Source organism: Pinus tabuliformis, chromosome J (genome assembly GCF_031772625.1).
Source record: "Pinus tabuliformis cultivar Carrire ecotype Pingquan chromosome J, CPIR1, whole genome shotgun sequence".
NCBI classification, from domain to species: Eukaryota; Viridiplantae; Streptophyta; class Pinopsida; order Pinales; family Pinaceae; genus Pinus; species Pinus tabuliformis.
Genome location: NC_142295.1, coordinates 129,198,986 through 129,216,998, shown reverse-complemented (window position 1 = coordinate 129,216,998; position 18,013 = coordinate 129,198,986). Strand labels below are relative to the sequence as shown.

The 18,013-nt window shown below is 38.6% G+C and overlaps 1 pseudogene across 1 annotated transcript in view; it reads left to right on the top strand.

The window, feature by feature from the left end:
* Positions 1 to 237: 237 nt before the first annotated feature.
* LOC149225950 (alpha-xylosidase 1-like) overlaps positions 238 to 18,013 on the top strand; it is a 51,046-nt pseudogene continuing 33,270 nt past the window's right edge. The window contains exon 1 of the transcript XR_016247704.1: positions 238 to 547. The product of XR_016247704.1 is annotated as an alpha-xylosidase 1-like (transcript). The remainder of the gene's footprint in view (positions 548 to 18,013) is intronic.

The window sequence follows — 18,013 nt, the reverse complement described above, 5'->3', positions numbered from 1 at the left end:
TAAAATTATATATATATAATTATAGTTTTCTTAATTAAAAAGTCAATTTATTTAAAAAAAAAATACAAACATCTTAAAAATACAGCCAACCAAGACATAGTCTTAGCAGTCCTGTTCTTCCAACTGCTTGTCCATTTCGTCCTTGTCTGCTTTGTCCATTCCAACACCATTCCCACTATCGGCGAACGCCATCCTTTTCACGTTTTGTCAATCCACAATCTGCCAATGGATAGGTCCACCCACCTTCTTATCATCCCAAAGTCTTCGTATAGGCTTCCGCTCCGCTTAAGCAGGCGGCCATGGAAGCTCCTGTTGAATGAGCTTCAGACACGATGGATCAAACAACGTTACCGATCTCTCTCCTGGCATGGATATTCATTTTCCTCTGCGTATGCTGTCCATCCGAAGCTGTTGGAGCTGGTGATGGGTACATGCTCTCTTCCTTCTCTGAAGCACCAGATGGAAAATCCTTGACAGCCCAATTGCAACTCATCAACAACAACTCTCTCTATGGACCGGATATCCAACGCTTGCAATTGAATGTCAGGTACAGTGATGTCTTTCTTTGATTATTTTTCTTCGAAATCTCAAATTTGACTTTTGTTAGAGAATTTTGAATTGCATCTAGAGTAGCTAGATGTAATAGAGTTCCCATAGCATTGGGATCCATTTACACTAAAGCGTGTATATAGTACTGTACATTGGATGCTGATTTGTAACTTGATTTCTATTGATTTTCAGATTTTGGTGATTAATTTTAATTTTAATTTTTAACAAAGTACTCCATTTAGTAATTTAAAATTACGTAAGTTTATGGGCAAGGGCAAGATATTGGGTAACAAGTAAAATATCTCAATTTAGGTGAGATCATCTTCCCAACCCACCAAAATAAACTCAATTCTCAATGAAAAACCATTTTCAAAAAAACACACAACATAAAATGATAAAATGCAAATTATTTGCAACAAAGAAAACGCCATTTCTACAGTGACAACATGGTGCAAACCATTTCCAGCAAAGGAGACACAATTCGTAGATAAAATGCAGTGGAAAATGAAAAGAGGATCCCAAAAATGCCATATGGCAGTAACGAGAGATTTGAACCTGAAACAACCCTTTTTGAGTTGAAATACTCCAAAATATATTACTTGAGACTTGACAGCTTCAATCAAGACCTAGCACGGCTCATAATGGAAGCTCAAATACACGGGCCAGCATGCACACAAACATGCAAAACGTAAAAAACCACAAGGGGGTTTCTTCTACATTAATTATCTTGGCAACTGATACTATAGTGCTTGCCCTCAAGGGGCTTTTGCTGCTAAAGCAATTAAAACTTGAAAACTACAACACAATTCCACGACTCTGAGTTACCCACGACTCAGAGTTTTGGCTAGGCATACATTCCACACGCAAAATTACAGGCCTCTGTCCTACCAATGCCAGGAGTCATTTACCTTCTGCTTCCAACGGGACGGTGGGTTCTTCCTCTTGCTTCTTATTCCGCTAGGTGCTAGCTCTTCTGCAATTCTCCTTGCAGCGCTACCCAGTAAACACACTGGACTGCCATTTTTTGTTTTCAAGGATTGGTTCTACCCAGCAGGGCCAGCACAACTGCTGAAACCAAGTTCTTACTGTTCCTGAAGATTCTACCCAGCTTCAATATACTGAAACCCTTTCTTCTATTCACTTTGTGCTCCTTTTCCTCTTCAGAGTAGCTCTCTTCTATGAGAAGGATGCCTCCTCTTTTCTTCTAATCACTCTGTTCTCCTCCTTTTCCTCTTCAAGAATAGCTCTCTTTTATGAGAAGGATGCCTCCTCTTTCCTTAGCTCTGCAATTCTAACCAGCACCCCACTGGAATTGCCCTATCATCTCTCTGCTGTCGCTTTTTTTCTTTTTCCTTTATATATATTTTTTTTTTCCCTTTTCCTTTACACTTCTTTTCTCTTCCTTTCCATTCTTCTTCCTCTTCTCCACTGTTTTTATGCCCATTCTCCCTTGTCTCTGTTCTTTCTTATTCGCAAGGGGACTATCTGCCCTCTTCTCCAAAACTTCCTCTACCCAAAAAAAAAAACTAAGAATCCCCGTTCTTCTTAAACTTCAACAGCTCTCTTTAATAAACTTAATGGTCTGAGACTCTGACCTTAGAAATAATGCCAAGTGTGCCTTTTCAACCCTACCAACAAACAAATATTAAAGGCCATGTTGGAACAGGCCTGGCCACCTTTAACCGCTCTCAAAGTCATTTGGGCTTTGACCTCATGGCCCCATCACACATTAATTAATTTAACAAATGCATGGGAAAGCATATACCTTTGGTTCAGGAGTGGAGTATTCCATGGCTTAGAAGGAAGTACACAAGGAAGGGCAGACAATAAGCGTTTAATAATATATCAGTTGGAATATAAATTGTTGAATATACACTGGAATATGCACCATTTATATTCAACAATAAATATCCCAACCTTTATAGTGTTTAATGCGTTGCTGCCAGGTGCATATTGTTTGCCCACAAGTAAGTGGGATGGTAGATCTGTAAATGTAAAAAATTGAAATCCTTTCAGATGGGGTAATGATTTGACAACTCAGGCTTCATTGGCAGCTTGACCTCTTTTTGCCACCAATTTGATGCATGATGAGAGTCAACCAGAGGGTGCAAGTTTGATGCCCATGCATCAGCCTCTCCCGCGAAAAAAAGAAAAGTGAGCAACTACTCACAAGATTGGTAGAACAACCATCCAAAGGTTGAGCGATTCATTCCAACTCTATTTCTGAGGTCCAAATAGCATCTTCCGAGCCTCTGCCTTCCTTAGGTGCACTAATGCAAGGCCTCCTTCCTCACACTTATATACCAGCCTTTTTACATCAGCTCTTTGCTTATAACCTTGGCAACTCCACTATCTTTGTTGCTGGCCCTGATCATGCACAGACTTCATATACTTCAAAAATGACTTGGCATCTGCACTCCTCTTGCTCTACTTCAATGTACGTGCCATTTCAACATGCACATATGCAAATTTGTGCCCTTTTCACTCACTCTTTCCTTTGACTCGACACCTTGAGCCACTCATGGTTTTGCACCTTGCATTTGGAAAAATTTCCATGGTTCATTAAGCTTTTGTTTACAGTGATAAGATTTTTCTTGGAATGGGATGGTTCCATATCCAACTCAAGAAAATCCCTTGTGCCTTTTGTCTTTCTCCTTGCCTTTTTTTAGATTTCGTGGGTCACTAATACAACAAACATCATTTCCTTTTGGTGCTATATGGACACAATAAGGCCCCGCCTGCTATTTTTGTCATTTCCCTCATTGGCATAATTCCCACCAACGATCTTCTTCCACTTCCCCATTTGCGGGTGGCATTGTTCTTTCTCATGTTGATTTTGGCTAGCATCGGCTCCAAAATTTTGTGGAGGGGCTAGATCACATGAGATCTCCAAGACCCAGAAATTGTTTGGAGAAATTCCAACCGGATGAGGAATTATTAAAATAATTAATATTTTTAATGGGTTCTCACCTTGTACAAGCAGCTCATAGGGTCCTTGATGTATCTGGTCAATACCAGGCCGGGCATTTGTTACGCCGTCAACACCGTGAGTCAGTTCATGGTAGAACCAAAGAGGGCGCATTGGGCAGTAGCCAAGCATGTTCTCAGATATATACAAGGAACAATCGAGCATGGACTAATGTACACCCAAGGCAATGACATCAGGTTGAGTGGGTTCACTGACACAGATTGGGCTGGAAGTTTAGTAGATCGGAAAAGTACCACTGGGTATTGTTTCAACATTGGATCAGGAATGACCTCATGGTGTAGTAGGAAACAGAAACCCGTGGCTCTTAGCTCAATCGAAGCTAAATATATGGCAGCTAGCACAGCTTCGTGCGAAGCCATATGACTTAGGAAATTGTTTGTGAATATATTCAGGAGAAAGATGGAAGCGACCAATATTTTGTGTAATAATCAGAGTTGCATCAAGTTCTCTGAGAATCCAGTCTTTCATGATCGATCGAAGCACATTGATATCAGGTGTCACTTTATCAGAGATTATGTCCAACGGGGGGCAGTACAGTTGAGGTACACCCCAACAGGAGAACAGATGGCAGACATTCTCACCAAGGCCCTAGGAAGAACAAAGTTTGTTTACTTCAAGGAGAAGATGGGGATCGTGAAGAATCCGTTTCAATAGCAGAAGCAGATAGTATAAGGAGTTGCAGTGCAACAATTAGCAGTGGCAGTGTTATAGCCAGCATGATGTAGCATATTCAGAGGGAGCTGCAGTACAGATGTAGCAGTGACAGTTACAGTGTCATGGGAAACAGTACAGGTTGCAGCAACACAGTGGATGAGGGACAATAGACCGAGCATCAACAATGCAGAGGACTGGTGCCATGGATAAGTGTGATGCTTCATTAGGAAGTATTGCTAGAGCACATTCCTTGCGAAGAGGGAGTGTTGATTTTGGGTAGCATCGAATGTGCTCTAGCTCCGAAATTTTGTGGAGGGGCTAGATCACATGAGATCTCCAAGTCCCAGAAAGCGTTTGGAGAAATTCCACCCGGATGAGGAGTTATTAAAATAATTAATATTTTTAATGGGTTCCTAAATGTAAACTTAGGAAAATAAAAATATTAATGGGTATTAATAAAGATATGAGTGAAAAGATTCTAAGAGACAAGGATCAAGTCTGTTTTAATCTTAGCCATTGATTAGAGACTTAATCTCGGTCATTGATTCATCAACAGGGAAAGTATAAGAGACGTCTTGAGAGTCATTTGGAGACACACTGGGCAAATACTCAGTAACCCGAGGGAAATCGATTCTCAAGGAGAAGGAGTTTGATTTCAGAGGGAGAGTTGCAGGGTGAAGGAAGAGGAGGGCATCAACAACAGTCAGAGACTAAGGAGGAGGTGACGCAGGGCATTCGAGAGACAACGCAGAGGGAAGAGCAGGGAGACAACACCATTGGAGACGCAGTCCTCACGCAGGCTGACACAGACTGACGCAGAAGTGGGTGAAGGGTCTCCAAGGTGTCAGAACTTCTCCAAGAGGAGGAGAAACTTTGTCTCAGGTGTTTCTCTCAGAAGTGTCTCAGTTTTTTTGTAGAATCATTCCTTGTAAAGCGATTGTTGTTGAAGATTAATAAATAAACCCTCATCTGTTGCACTGGTTTTCCCACATTGGGTTTTTCCAGGGACAATTGTCCAAAAACAACTGTGTTGATGTGATTGATTCTTGTGCTTGTATATCACTGTTATTTTCTCTATGTAATTATGTGATAACTGTAGTAGAATTTATTTTAATGTTTACTGAAGGGTTTCATAAATAACTTATTGTGGGAAATAACTAGGAGAAATAAATCAGTCACTGTAGTAGAATTTCGTGTTAGAAATTTTCACATCTCATTCCCACCAATGATCTGTTGAGAAATCAGTGCTAGTAGATTTTAGGGTTTGATTCCTCTTTCTTGATAATTACTTGTGAATTATGTTGGCCTCTTTTACTTTTATTTAGTTTATCTTTCATCAAGCAATTACCAAATTATATGTGTATGAAGATCACAAGAACAGGAGATAGAAGATGTAGGCACATAGCCAGGGCAAAACCCCTATAAAGGGAAAACCCAGTCAAGAACTCTTCAGTAGATTCAAATCAAGATGAGATACTTCTAGACTTCTAGACCTAGACAAAGACCTCCTCCAATCACCAAGTCAACCCTTCCTCCTTGTAGATGTCCTTTTCTCAGCCTTCCAAGTGTCAACGCTTCAAGGTGCAACTTTAGATCAGAATTTTGGCCCCAACAACAGATTTTTGGCCCCCCAGCTTCAGAACTTCAACCTTGCAATAGAAACAGACTATTAGCCCCAACTTTAGCCAAGTATCTTCGCACGTGTGAGAGAAAGGTAGCCCAAAAACTCGATTTTATTCTTCCTAGCTTTCCAACAACTTCACACTCTTTTCCAGCTACTGATTCTTAGATATCGAACTTGTTGATAATGCTCTCCAAATGAAGTTGAGTTGCTCAATATATAGGCTTCTTGTGAGGTTGAATTGCCCTAATCTAGGCCGATTTGTTGAGGGCAGGGCCGACTTGGTGTGAGGTGACAAATTATCTTTTTGACTCAAAAATAATTCTTTTTACATGATACAAAATCCCAAGAAGGGTCTAATGATAATGACCATGGCTCTAATGACTCAAGACAAAACCTAGAAGCCCTCAATGGGGGCTTTGAACTAGAAAAGATTGACCCAAGCATGAAACCCATGCTTTAATAAGTCATTTTCTTTTGACAAGTACAATTATAAAGACTGAAGCTAGTTACATTCTTCAACATGATCTTCTTCCACTTCCCCATTTCGCAGTGGCATTGTTCTTTATTAGTGATTTAAGACATGAATATTTTTTCGAAGTGTCTCTTGTCCTCTTCTTTAATTGCGATAATCAAGGCTTCATCTATCATCTTTGTTGCAACTTTTTCATTGTTTCTTCCTCTACTTCAATATTTCAGCTACAATGGGCTTTTCTTCTATGTGTGGAACATTGCGCATGCTTCTTATCCTTGCAACCAAAGTACAAGAATATGCATTAGGGATAACAAGGGTTCCTAAAAATTCTTCTTCTAGTGATGGCCACTTGATCCTCTTTAACTATCTCAACATTAGCACAAGGGTTCTTTTCTACTTTCACTGATTTTATCACAAAGGTAGATTTTACATGTTGATGGAGTTTTAATGGCTTAGGATTATGGTTTCACTTGATGCCTTGGTTAATAGTTGATGGCATGATTGATGATGTAATGGGTGCTTTGATGGTTATTTGTTTGGTATACTTGTTTATCGTGGAGATAAAGCATTGCACTTGGTGATCTAGTTTTTACATTAGTTAGAGAGAGGTTGATGGTACGTGATGACATGTATATCTCTCGATGGAATGCCCTAGCATCTTTGGGCTTGTTTGCCATTGCATTGGCATCTTGGTTTGGTTGACATCATTTTGTTGGAGAATGCTTGGCATTTTGCTCCTTTCTTCCCCTTTGTTTCACACTCATTGGGGATGATTTGACATGGTTAGAGGCTCATTGTTCTAAAGCCCTAGTTGTTATGGATATTTTTCACACATAGAGATGTTACTTATGAGGTGGATCGTGGTCCTATTTGGAGTGACCCCTTCATTGGCACATATGTGGAGGCACATACACACTTGTTATTATTTTATTACTTGAATGATGAGGTCGTCCCCCTTTTTTGATCACTTGGCTGGGTTGTCATATGGATTGATGGTGATACATGGCTCTTTCTTCCATCGATCTAACACCTTCCATACTCTGAGAATTTTTTGGTTGATTGATGGTACACATTTTGAGGGATGGTCTTTTGGTTGATGAGGGGCCACCCCATTTCCTTATGGAGTTAGTTGAGTATTGATGGCATTTCACATATGTTTTTCATAGATTCGATGCGTTATTTCATGGATCCACTTGCTTGACATTTGATTTGAGGAAGGTGTCCACCATTTGAGGCTACTTTGCACTCTTCCATGCCTTATTTGATGGGATGTTTCTCTTGGAGGTCTTACACGTGCTATCATAAGAGGTTTGCCTTGATTCACACCCTACTTTGAGGAGATGTCCACCTTTGGAAGTTACATTGCACACCTTTTCATGCTTGTTGATGGGATGTATCACCTTGGGAGGGAGGGGGTTTCATGGTTTTATGCTCTTGTGGATGTTGCTTGCACTTATGTTTGTGCTTATTATTGACGATGTCCACCGTTCTTGGAGCCTTTTTGCATTTATATTTATGTTTGAGGGCAAATTCTAGCCCAAATGGGTAGCCAAGTTGGTCAAAGACCCCTCTGCCAAGTTGTTAGCCCTATGTCATGAGGCATGGGTTCGATCCTTCTCGAGTCCATCAGGGTCAGACTCCATCAGTAGAGTCGACTGGGTGTGAGGCCCTTTCAGGTGGGCCTACCTAGGGGTGTTACTGCGAAAAAGAGAAAAAAATGAGGGGAAAGTCTCATCTTGGAGAGCTTCAAGTCCCACATTGGAGGACACCTAGGAAGTTATAAACCCTAAATCTAGGATTTCATTTTATATTTTGAGGACATTCTAGCTTCAAGAGAAATTGTCTTTTAATAGAGGGTTGAAATTTCTAACGAACGAATATCTTTAGATATAGAGTGGCTGTGAGATTTTCAAGTTGTGATCATAACAGAAATTCCACATAAATTAATGGAGTTATGGTGTATTCAATATCTGTTGCTAGAAAAATTTTGTCGCATTTTTATGCACTCTTGATAGGTTCTTTCACCTTGGAGAGCTTTATTGAGGTTGTTGCATAACCAACTCCTTTATTTTATTATCATTGACTTGTCTTATTAAGTTGGTTATATGAGAGCGTTATTGTATTGTTTTTCTAACATATTTTATTTATTCTTCTTGGAAAAGAAAGTGGATCTCAACAAATCATTGCTACTTTCACTAATGAAGTTGTTAAGAGGTTATTTTATGATATTCCTTGGAAAGATTAGTGGATGTAAGAAAACAATTATTATTTTATTGTAGAAGGAGATGTAGCTAAACTCTATATTATGAGTAGCTCTCTTCATTTGTAGTCATGGTTGGTTTGTGAGGAGTTTCTCCTCTTTGTTGAATATATTTTGTGGAGGCTTAATGAAATTTTAAGGGTTCTTGCTTATCATGTTTGAAGATATATCTTATTTCTAATTGTTGTTTGTGGATGCTAGGGGTTGCTTGCAATTTGCGAAGACCTTATTATAAGAAACCATAAATAATTCATTTACCATATATGAAAGGGTTTTATGTGAGAAATTTTTAACTTTTAATCCCTTTGATGTCATATTTCTAAATGTCTTGTTTTGCATCTATCATCTTGTTAAAGTTGTTGCTGGATCAAATACTTCATTGTGGAGTTCACCATTACAACATTATTTCAGCGCGGAACTTTTAAGGACCCCTCCAAGTACATTTCATCATCATTTAACAAGAAGTTAAAGCTTATTGCAGCATGTATAGCAGTTCTATGTGTCTTAACCATTCATAAATTTCTCTCTTTGGCTTGCCCTCTTAACTCTATTGGCCCATAATTGGACAAGCACTAGTCCCTTATTCTTCTTCACCCCTTTATTTTCCTTATACGACAAAAAGACAAAAACACTTTTTTGCTAAAACTATATGGGGCCCCATTTTTATAGCTTTAATAATCCTAATACATAGGATACCCCTTTGAGTTGGAGAAGAGCCAATCAAAAGTGAGAGGATAGGTTGCTTAGGTGACAATGGTGTATTTTTCCTAGTCTTTCTCCCTTGTATTGCAACTTGTGGATTAGGGTTTTTCTCATCAAGTGTGAGTTGGGGAGGTAATGCTTAGCAGCCTTAGCACTACCGCATGGTGCCCTTCTCATCTCGTGCAAGCTCCATGCCATTATTTATCGTTGTACACTCATCAACAAATAAATGCTCAAATTAAACAAGGGCTCTCTCTGGACTCTCCTCTTTCTCTTTTGCAGCTTTGAGTCTAGCATTTGCAACTCAGGGTTGCTTTATCCTCGTCTACTTTCCATTTCTGTTATGGCAACATCATCATTGTCATTCCCCTCATCCCTATCCATCTTCTTCTCCTTCGTATCCTTCTCTTGGATGTAGGAGTCTCCGCCTTTGCAATGAAAACAAATACTGGACACATATTTGTGTCTGCCCTCTACATCCATAGCCTTCAAGGTTGGTTTCTCTTCAATTCCAGTAACACTTCTCATGTCATGCTTCTCATCCTCTTCTCTTTCAACACTATTTTTGACAATTTCACTTTTGAATATGTCTACATAGTTAGCAACTTCTCCATAGTTGCATTCCTTTTTCAGTGCTTGACATAGTTACTATCTTGACGTCTGGTTCATCATGTACAACTTTCTCAGGGATTGTAACCTCTTACTCTCTTACAACACTTTCATTTCTGTCCTGTCCTTGGATATTTTTTCAGACGCTATATCAATGACTGTCCTCTTCACTTGCAGCAATGATAGCACTGCTTCTACCTTCTTATTTTTGACAGTTTCACTTTTGAATACGCCTACATAGTTAGCAACTTCTCCATAGTTGCATTCCCTTTTAGCGCTTGACATAGTTACTATCTTGACATCTGGTTCATCTTGTGCAACTTCCCCAGGGATTGTAACCTCTTCCTTTCTTACAACACTTTTATTGCTGTTTTGTCCTCCAAAGATTTTTTTCAGACACTATAGCAATAGCTGTCCTCTTCAATAGCGCTGCTTCTTCCTTCTTTAGTAACTGCACATTCATAAACATGAAATGTGTTAATTAAATCCACTGCCCTCATGGGCATGTCCTCTAGGGACTCTTCATCCTCAAATGCACAAATAATAACTTCCCGATCATCAGCCTTTTCCGACTTTGCCAAGCATTTAAAGACCAATTGCTCATCATTTTCTCTCGACTCCATTGCTTCGAGATTTTCCTTCACCTCCTCTGCACAGAAGGCTTCTCCCCTCTCCCGCCCTTTCTGCACTTGGAAGCCTTCAACTTTAGGATTGACTTCAAATTTAGCACCCTCGTGAATATTGTCTTTCTTCCACGTTGCTTGGGAATTTTCCTTCACCTCCTCTGCATAGAAGGCTTCACTCTGCCACCTCTTCTGCACTTGGAAGCCTTCGACTTTAGGATCGACTTCAAATTTGGCACCCTCATCATTGTTGTCTTCTTCAGCACCTGTTATCACTACCACCTCAGTATCTAAGTCATCTTCAGTGGTGTCCTCATGTACTGCTATTGCTTTCATTGCTGCTAATTTCACAGTTTCATCCTTGACACAATTCCACTTGTTTTTTAGCTTTTTTTCCTTAGCTTTTTATCTCAGTATACACATTCCTCACTTTCAACCCAAGCTTGCTTCTTACTTTTGTGCCTCTGCACATCCATCCATAAACAAACAATCAAATAAAATTTGGGTTCCCCAAGAAACTTCCTCCAATTAATAGTTCTCTTCAGGTGCACAAATTATGGTCTCAACACTAGTACCATCGCCTTTGCACCCTACTTAGTTGCTGGGAGGTCTTCACCTGTTCTCTTCTCTAATTCAACGTAAAAATATGCTTTCTCTACATGACAGGCTCCCTCAACTTGCTTCTTGTCAACTGACAGCACCTTCACAATTTTGTCCTTTTGCTGTTGTGCCTTTGTTTTTCACACTTTCTCCTTGTTTTCTCTTCCTTTTGGGCCTTCTCCAAGGGTGTAATTTGTCTGAAAAACCATTGCACCTCCTCTTGTAAGGCCTTGTCAACTTCAAATTGATCTATTATGGCCTTTCCCTTGGGCTCTCTCTTTGCTAGTCTAACTCTTAAGACCTCTCCCATGGCCTTTAGCTATACATACAACATCCTTACCTCCTCCTCTATGAGGTTCAGGCCCCATATTCATTTCCTGAGAAAAGTTCCTACTAGCAGCTTCCTCTTCACTGGATTTTCTTCACTCAAATTCCCTTATACAGTTCTTCTCAATTGATATTTTGTTGGAATTGTGGTCCTTGGACTTTTCTTGGATGCCATTACCCAATAATGATGTTTATTTGAGCTGTGTTCAACCCAGATTTTAAATCTGCCACTCAATCTTCAAAACCCCGGATTCTAGAGAAATCAAGGCTCACATGCCATTTACCAACCACAAACAGTTTCTATATCTGCCCACAACCACAGGATGTAAATTTCATCCCTTATTGTGTGCACCTTCAACTCCTTGCCAACATACCCAATTGCTGGTTGGAGCTATTCTCTTTCTTCTCCCTACAACAATACCCAACGAGGCACTGAAGCTATTTTCCCTCTTGCAGCATCTACCTGGTGCTTCCTTTCTCTTGTTGTAGATGTACTTTAGAGTAAAAGTCTTCTTTCTTTGGTACCCAATGCTGCAGTGGCGTAAATAGAACACACCCCTGCTTGTTACAATCTCAATCACTCTAGCCCAGCTTTGCACTGAAGCTATTTTACCTCTTAGTGCTTCTTTTCTTTTGCTGGAGTTGTACTTTAGAGCCAAAGTCTTCTTTCTTTGAGATCAATTGATGCAGGGGTATGAACTAAATCACATCTCTTCCTATTACAATATCAATCACCCTAGCCGAGCTCACACTAGAATCTCAAAGACATAGACCAGCATGCACACAAACAGGAAAAGGGAAATAAACCACGACAATGTTTTTTATCCATTAATTTATCTTGGTAATTGAAATTACAATGCTCAAAGGGATTTTGCCACTAAAGGAATTACAACTTAAAAACCACAACACAATCAATAACCAGAGGGGCAAGCCCTTTCGTACTTGTCACCCACCAATCTAAGTTTTGGCTGGGTTTACATTCCACTGAAAAGTGTAATGGGCTTCCATATCAAAACTAGGAGTTATTTACCTTCTATTTCCACGCTGACTGTGGGTTCTTCCTCTTCTCAGTTTTTTCTCTAAGAGCTTGCTCTTCTACTATTCTCTTTGTCACACTACCCAGTAAAAACAGTGGAACTACCCTTTCTCGCTCCAAGGATTGATTCTAATCAGCACTACTACTAGAACCAAGCTCTCCTTCCTCAGGAATTCTACCCAGCTTCAATACACTACTTTTTTTTTATACTCTCTATTCTCCTCCTTTTTTTAGAGGAACTCTCTTTTCAATTAGAGACATGTTTTTTTTCCTTGGCTCTGCAATTCTGCCCAAGGGCCCACGGGAACTATTCTCTTCTCTTCCTTTTATATCTTCCTTTTTCTCCCTTGTTTTTTTTTTTTTTCGTAAATTACATGGCTGGTAAATGCCTATAGGCATCAATTCATGATAAACATCAAAACACTTACTTCATGTTAGATCTAAGACTTTTGTGATACATAATGTAGATGTCAGTCTTTCGGATTAATCACGTTGTTAGGATTTGGTCGACGTTTCGAACCAACTAATGTGGTCTTAACGATGTGATTAATCCGAAAGACTGACATCTACACCTACTTCATGTTACATTTCACATTGCCAAGGTTAAAAAAATTTAAAAATTTAATTAAATTATAACCTCATTTTAAATTATTATTATTATAAAAAGAATTAATATATGAATTAAATATATATACATTTAAAAAAACATGTAACAATATTCTTAACTAGGAAGATCCACTCCCACTTAACTATGGAGATTCTTAATCTATAAATAGGTTTTGTTACAATACCATGGCTTATGGATACCACATGCCTAAAAAATTATATTTCATTTGAAACTTGTTCATATAACTTTTTTTAATTAATCAATTTAATTAAAAGGGTAGAAAGAGCATAATTACTTTTGAGATAAATCTCAACTTTTGATTTGTGACTACTTTCCTCCTAAGAATATTCTAGATAAGATAAGATAAGATAATTATATTTATGTCCAACTAATGACCACAAAGTAGGTCAAAGGGACTGTTGAGTACAATGATGTCCATACAATGTGGGATAACCAAACGGCCACCTATAAAAAATACAATGCATGAATATAAAAGGTACAATGCAGGAACATAAAAGATACAATGTATGGAATGCCCTGACGAAGAAGATGCAGGGGCTAATGGGTCTGAGGATCAGACCCATCTCTCCTAACATCTGAGGCTGACTGAAGAACACTGGAAAAAACTCCACAAAGTTTGCTAGCCCAATGAAGGGCCAATGGAAGGTGTGGACTGTCCACTAAATCATTGTCTGGGGGAGTTCGTGCACTGCTGAGGTTTAGAGGACCTAGTTTGTCTCCCAGAGACGAATTTGAGACGGTTTTGTTGCTGAGATCTCGCGTGGCCGGGTGAAGTCCCACAGATCCTCACTAGTCTAGAGTATGGATATGAAACGGTATCAATCGTTCTCTTTGTGCCCCTGTCTGAAGGTAGTACCCTGAAAAATGTCGTGATCCTCTGTGTGGGGTCTGGTCTGATGGGAGGCTGAAGAATATGCACTTGGAACCTGAGAGCCTCTTGCATATACACGGCCAAACATCTCTGATCGAGATTGTTGACCACTATGTGTCAACGACCCATAGCAGTACACCTCCTTTTTTCGCAAAAGGGATAGCGCCTGATCGATGTGTTTGTGCCTTCCAGCTATCATCATTAGCCTGACTTCCAAGATGTTATGTAAACCCATTCTGTATGTATATAATGTAAATAATCTCAGAAGACTGGTGTCATGTATGTAACGACCTGGGTAAACCTACCTTTCTAGTGACGATCTCCATTCTAGGAGGTTTTTTGTCTCACCGATTCATTTTCAAATAATTGGCAGAGTTTTTCCCTTTAGTCTTACCCCAAAGCTGGAATGGATTTTGTTGCTAGGATTTTAGGCGAGTCCTAGTGTTCTAGATCGAGTCTATGTAAAAATAATTTGGAAATAATCCTAACTATTTGGTTAGATTATTTTATTAGAAATTACTTGGTCTGCTGGATTATACTTGTGTCGCAGAAATGGGTAATTTGTGAGGGTCTATTACAAATGGGTTTCCCCCCTTATGATGTAAAAAATATGAAAATCATGATGTAAAGTGTCTTGAGGGTTGGAAAAATAATTTATCCCCTCATAGGTTAATTAATTAAATTTTCTGGCCCAAAATTAATTAAAATCTTAAGCCAGAAATTTAATTAATTCTAGGTCCTAGGTAAATTTAAATTCTCCAAAAGCAAAATTCGTCGGTCCTAAAAATTAAATTTTAAGAGGTCCAGGGACTAAGGTAAATTAATTATTTTGATAAATTTTAAACCTTTGATCCCCGAGGTTAAGTCAAAGTCAATTTTTTTGGGAAATTAACTCAAAAATTAAATTTTTGAGTTAATTAAAATGCATTTAAATGAAAATTTCGAATTTCCTCAAAATTTAAATATTTCGACGGATGAGATTAAAAGAAATTTTGATCTTCATCAACAGTCGAAATTACTTTGACGAGGATCACTCGATCCATCCGATCTTTGAGTCGTGTGCTTAGCAAGAAGCTCTGGTGTAATCTTTTTCTAGATAATAAAGAAAGACTTTGGGGTTAAATTCTGCTGGTGTTAGTCTTCATGGAAATACTGTAAGATGTCTTATTTCATGCATATTTTTTTCTAAAACCATTGATGGTAGCATCTGAAGAGTGATTTGAGTACAGGTATCTCGCTCAGTCGTTGGGATTTGAATAATAATTTAAATTTTGAACGTAATAGTAGGTATCTCTATTTGTCTAAGTTTTATTATTATTTTCTCGCTCTATTTTTAATGGTTGGATCGAGTTTTGCAGGGAAATCTTGATTTAGATCATCGGGCGTTAGGGGAAGTTTTCAGTTGGACCAGCCAACTCTCGATCTGTGTTTTCTGAAGAGTCCAACTAAATTAGTCCTGGGCTTATCATAAGATTTTTGTTTTATTGATGCATGAGGGTTTCGAGTTAGCACCTCCTTTATTTTATTTTTTATTTTTTTATGTGCGGCATAATGATAGATTTGGCTACTTAGAGCCTTCAACTTGTAATTATTGTAATTATTTAACTGGGTTTCTGGGTTTTCTTTTTATCATTGTATATATCATTCTGGGTGTCTTGTTTTTCTTTTTTGCAGCTACAGATCTGAAGGAGAATTCTTGTTTGAAGCCAGATCTAGGCCTTGGAGCTGGCCTCAATATCATTTTGCGGGGACATTTTTTTAAAATTTTACAGTCTGAGGGTTTTTAAATTTTAAATCTAGAAATTTTATAAGGGTTTCAAGGATAAATCTGAAGCAGAAGAATATCACTTTAATCACGAATTTCTGATTTTTTTTAAGGGTTTAAGCTACCAGCTTTTGGCTGCGTTTTTCTTTCTTTGGAAAAATTTCGAAATTCATTTTTGCTGCATGGGTTTTTTTTTCGTCATCTTTTTTTCTTTAATTTTTTATATTCTTTCCTGCAATTCCTCCCTCACTGCCATATCCTTGCTGCCTGACCTATGAATCCCTGCGTAGCTGTTCGTTTCCTTGCCGCGACCTTAAAACCCTCATCTCTCCCTCTCCACAACCCTCTTTCCTCCATCGACCTGTAGCTCCCTTCGCTCGAAATCCTACTGTTCTCATTCGCAGTCATCCGAAACCCCTCTCCTTGTCGATTTGCTGCTGAAACGCATCCCTCTCGCTCGAGCCTCCTTCTCCTCGCGCCATCTTACCATTCTTCTCGACCCACGACTCCCTCTCACAGTGCCCTCATCTGCTCCGTCGAGCTCCTGCCGCCGTCAAGCTTCCTGCTCTTTTGCGTCTCCTTTACCTGCGTCATCTGTCCTCGTTGCTCCCTGTCCGCTGCAACTCCAACCCTCATCATCGCAGCTCCTCCGTTGAGCTCCTCTTGCTGCCTCTCCCCCACACATGCACACACTCAAACAAATTCGACCCTTTTTTTGTTTCATTTATTTTATGTTTATGCATTAGGGTTAGGCTTAAATTTTGATTTCTCTGGTTTATGTTAGTTTAGGTTAGACTTTACGTTAATTCAATTTTATTTTTTGTTGTTGTTGTTTTATTTTGATTTGATTTGAATTTTTTGTTTTACCTAGGACTTAGATTTCTGTTTTGATTTTTTTTGTTATTTTGATTTTTGTTTAAAAAACATTTAAAAAACTAAAACACTAAAAAAAAAACTAAAAAGTTTAAAAAATTTCATTTTTGTGACTCTGAGATTACTAAGGAATTAAATCAAAAGAAGAATTTACACTTTCACATTTAAAAAATTAAATTTTTATGTGGCCTACGACCCATTAAAAATTTAAATTTAATTAAGTTCATTTGATTTTTATCTCTCTTTTTTTTTTTTTTTTTTCTAGGTTAAGACTAAACTAAGTACCCACGGGGAATTGAACCAGTGACCTATCGCAAGGAGTGCCTTAACAGCGCACCCATTCACCGTCAATCCAAAGCCCCGTGGGCATTTGATTTTTATCTTTGGTCACATTAAAAAAGATTTAATTAAACATTTGCCACATTAAATTTGCTTCATAAGCTTAGCACATTAAAAATTTACCTAAGGGATAACTAAATTCTAATCTAAAGTTCCTTGGTGTCTTTTTGTGTTAAGTGTAAGTTTTGTGGTATTGATTTCTCTATTGTCAAGCACGTTTAATAATTTTTTAAATCATCTCTAAAGATTGACTATAGGAGAAAGATAAATTCTAGATCTGGGTTATTGAAGAAAATCATTTTAAATCTAAAATCATTGCTTAGCAGTTAAATTTCATAGCTCTTCATGGTATTTAATTGCTAGAAAATCTTGCATGATAAAGTTTTGAGCATTTACATTTAATCGTTCATGATCGTCACTTTCATCACATTTATAAATTGCTTTGGATAACTTGTTTTCATTTAGTTTATGGTTAACTGAATATTAAGGCACTGGTCTAAAATCATTTCTATCTTGAGGTTGTATTTTTCTGAATTGTTTGATCTATCCATCTTAGTTAACCAGGACTTGTTCTATATTCTACAAGTTGTTCATCCTTAAGTCTCCTAGAGCCTGTGTTCCACAGGCTACCCTCATTCATTGACCCTAGAGACTACCCCCCCTTGACTTGTCTAGAAGAGAGTCTAAACGGAGTGAGTAAGGATTAGAGTGACAACCCTTACTCTGAGCGTTGTCGCTGTGCCTGGACACTTTGTGCAACAACAGGGATACCTGAAAAAGTCTGCAAGGGTCTGAGAGTCTCTGAACAAGCAATGGAACCTTCATCTGATCTTGTAGTAGATAGGGTATCCAAAATGAACTGCACCTCGGTCTCTACTTGTTGTAAAAGGCATACCTGGCAGATTCTGTTTGGTCTATCAATCTGGTGGTCTGTCTCTACCTGAAGTCTATGATAACCTACTCTGAACTGGCCTAGAGGAATGTGAAGAGCATGCATCTAGTGGTGAAACATATACTGGGGTCGAATAATGAGCTTGTCTCTCAACTCCAAAAAGTGCTCACTATAGAAGGCCATCTTTGGACGCAACCCTC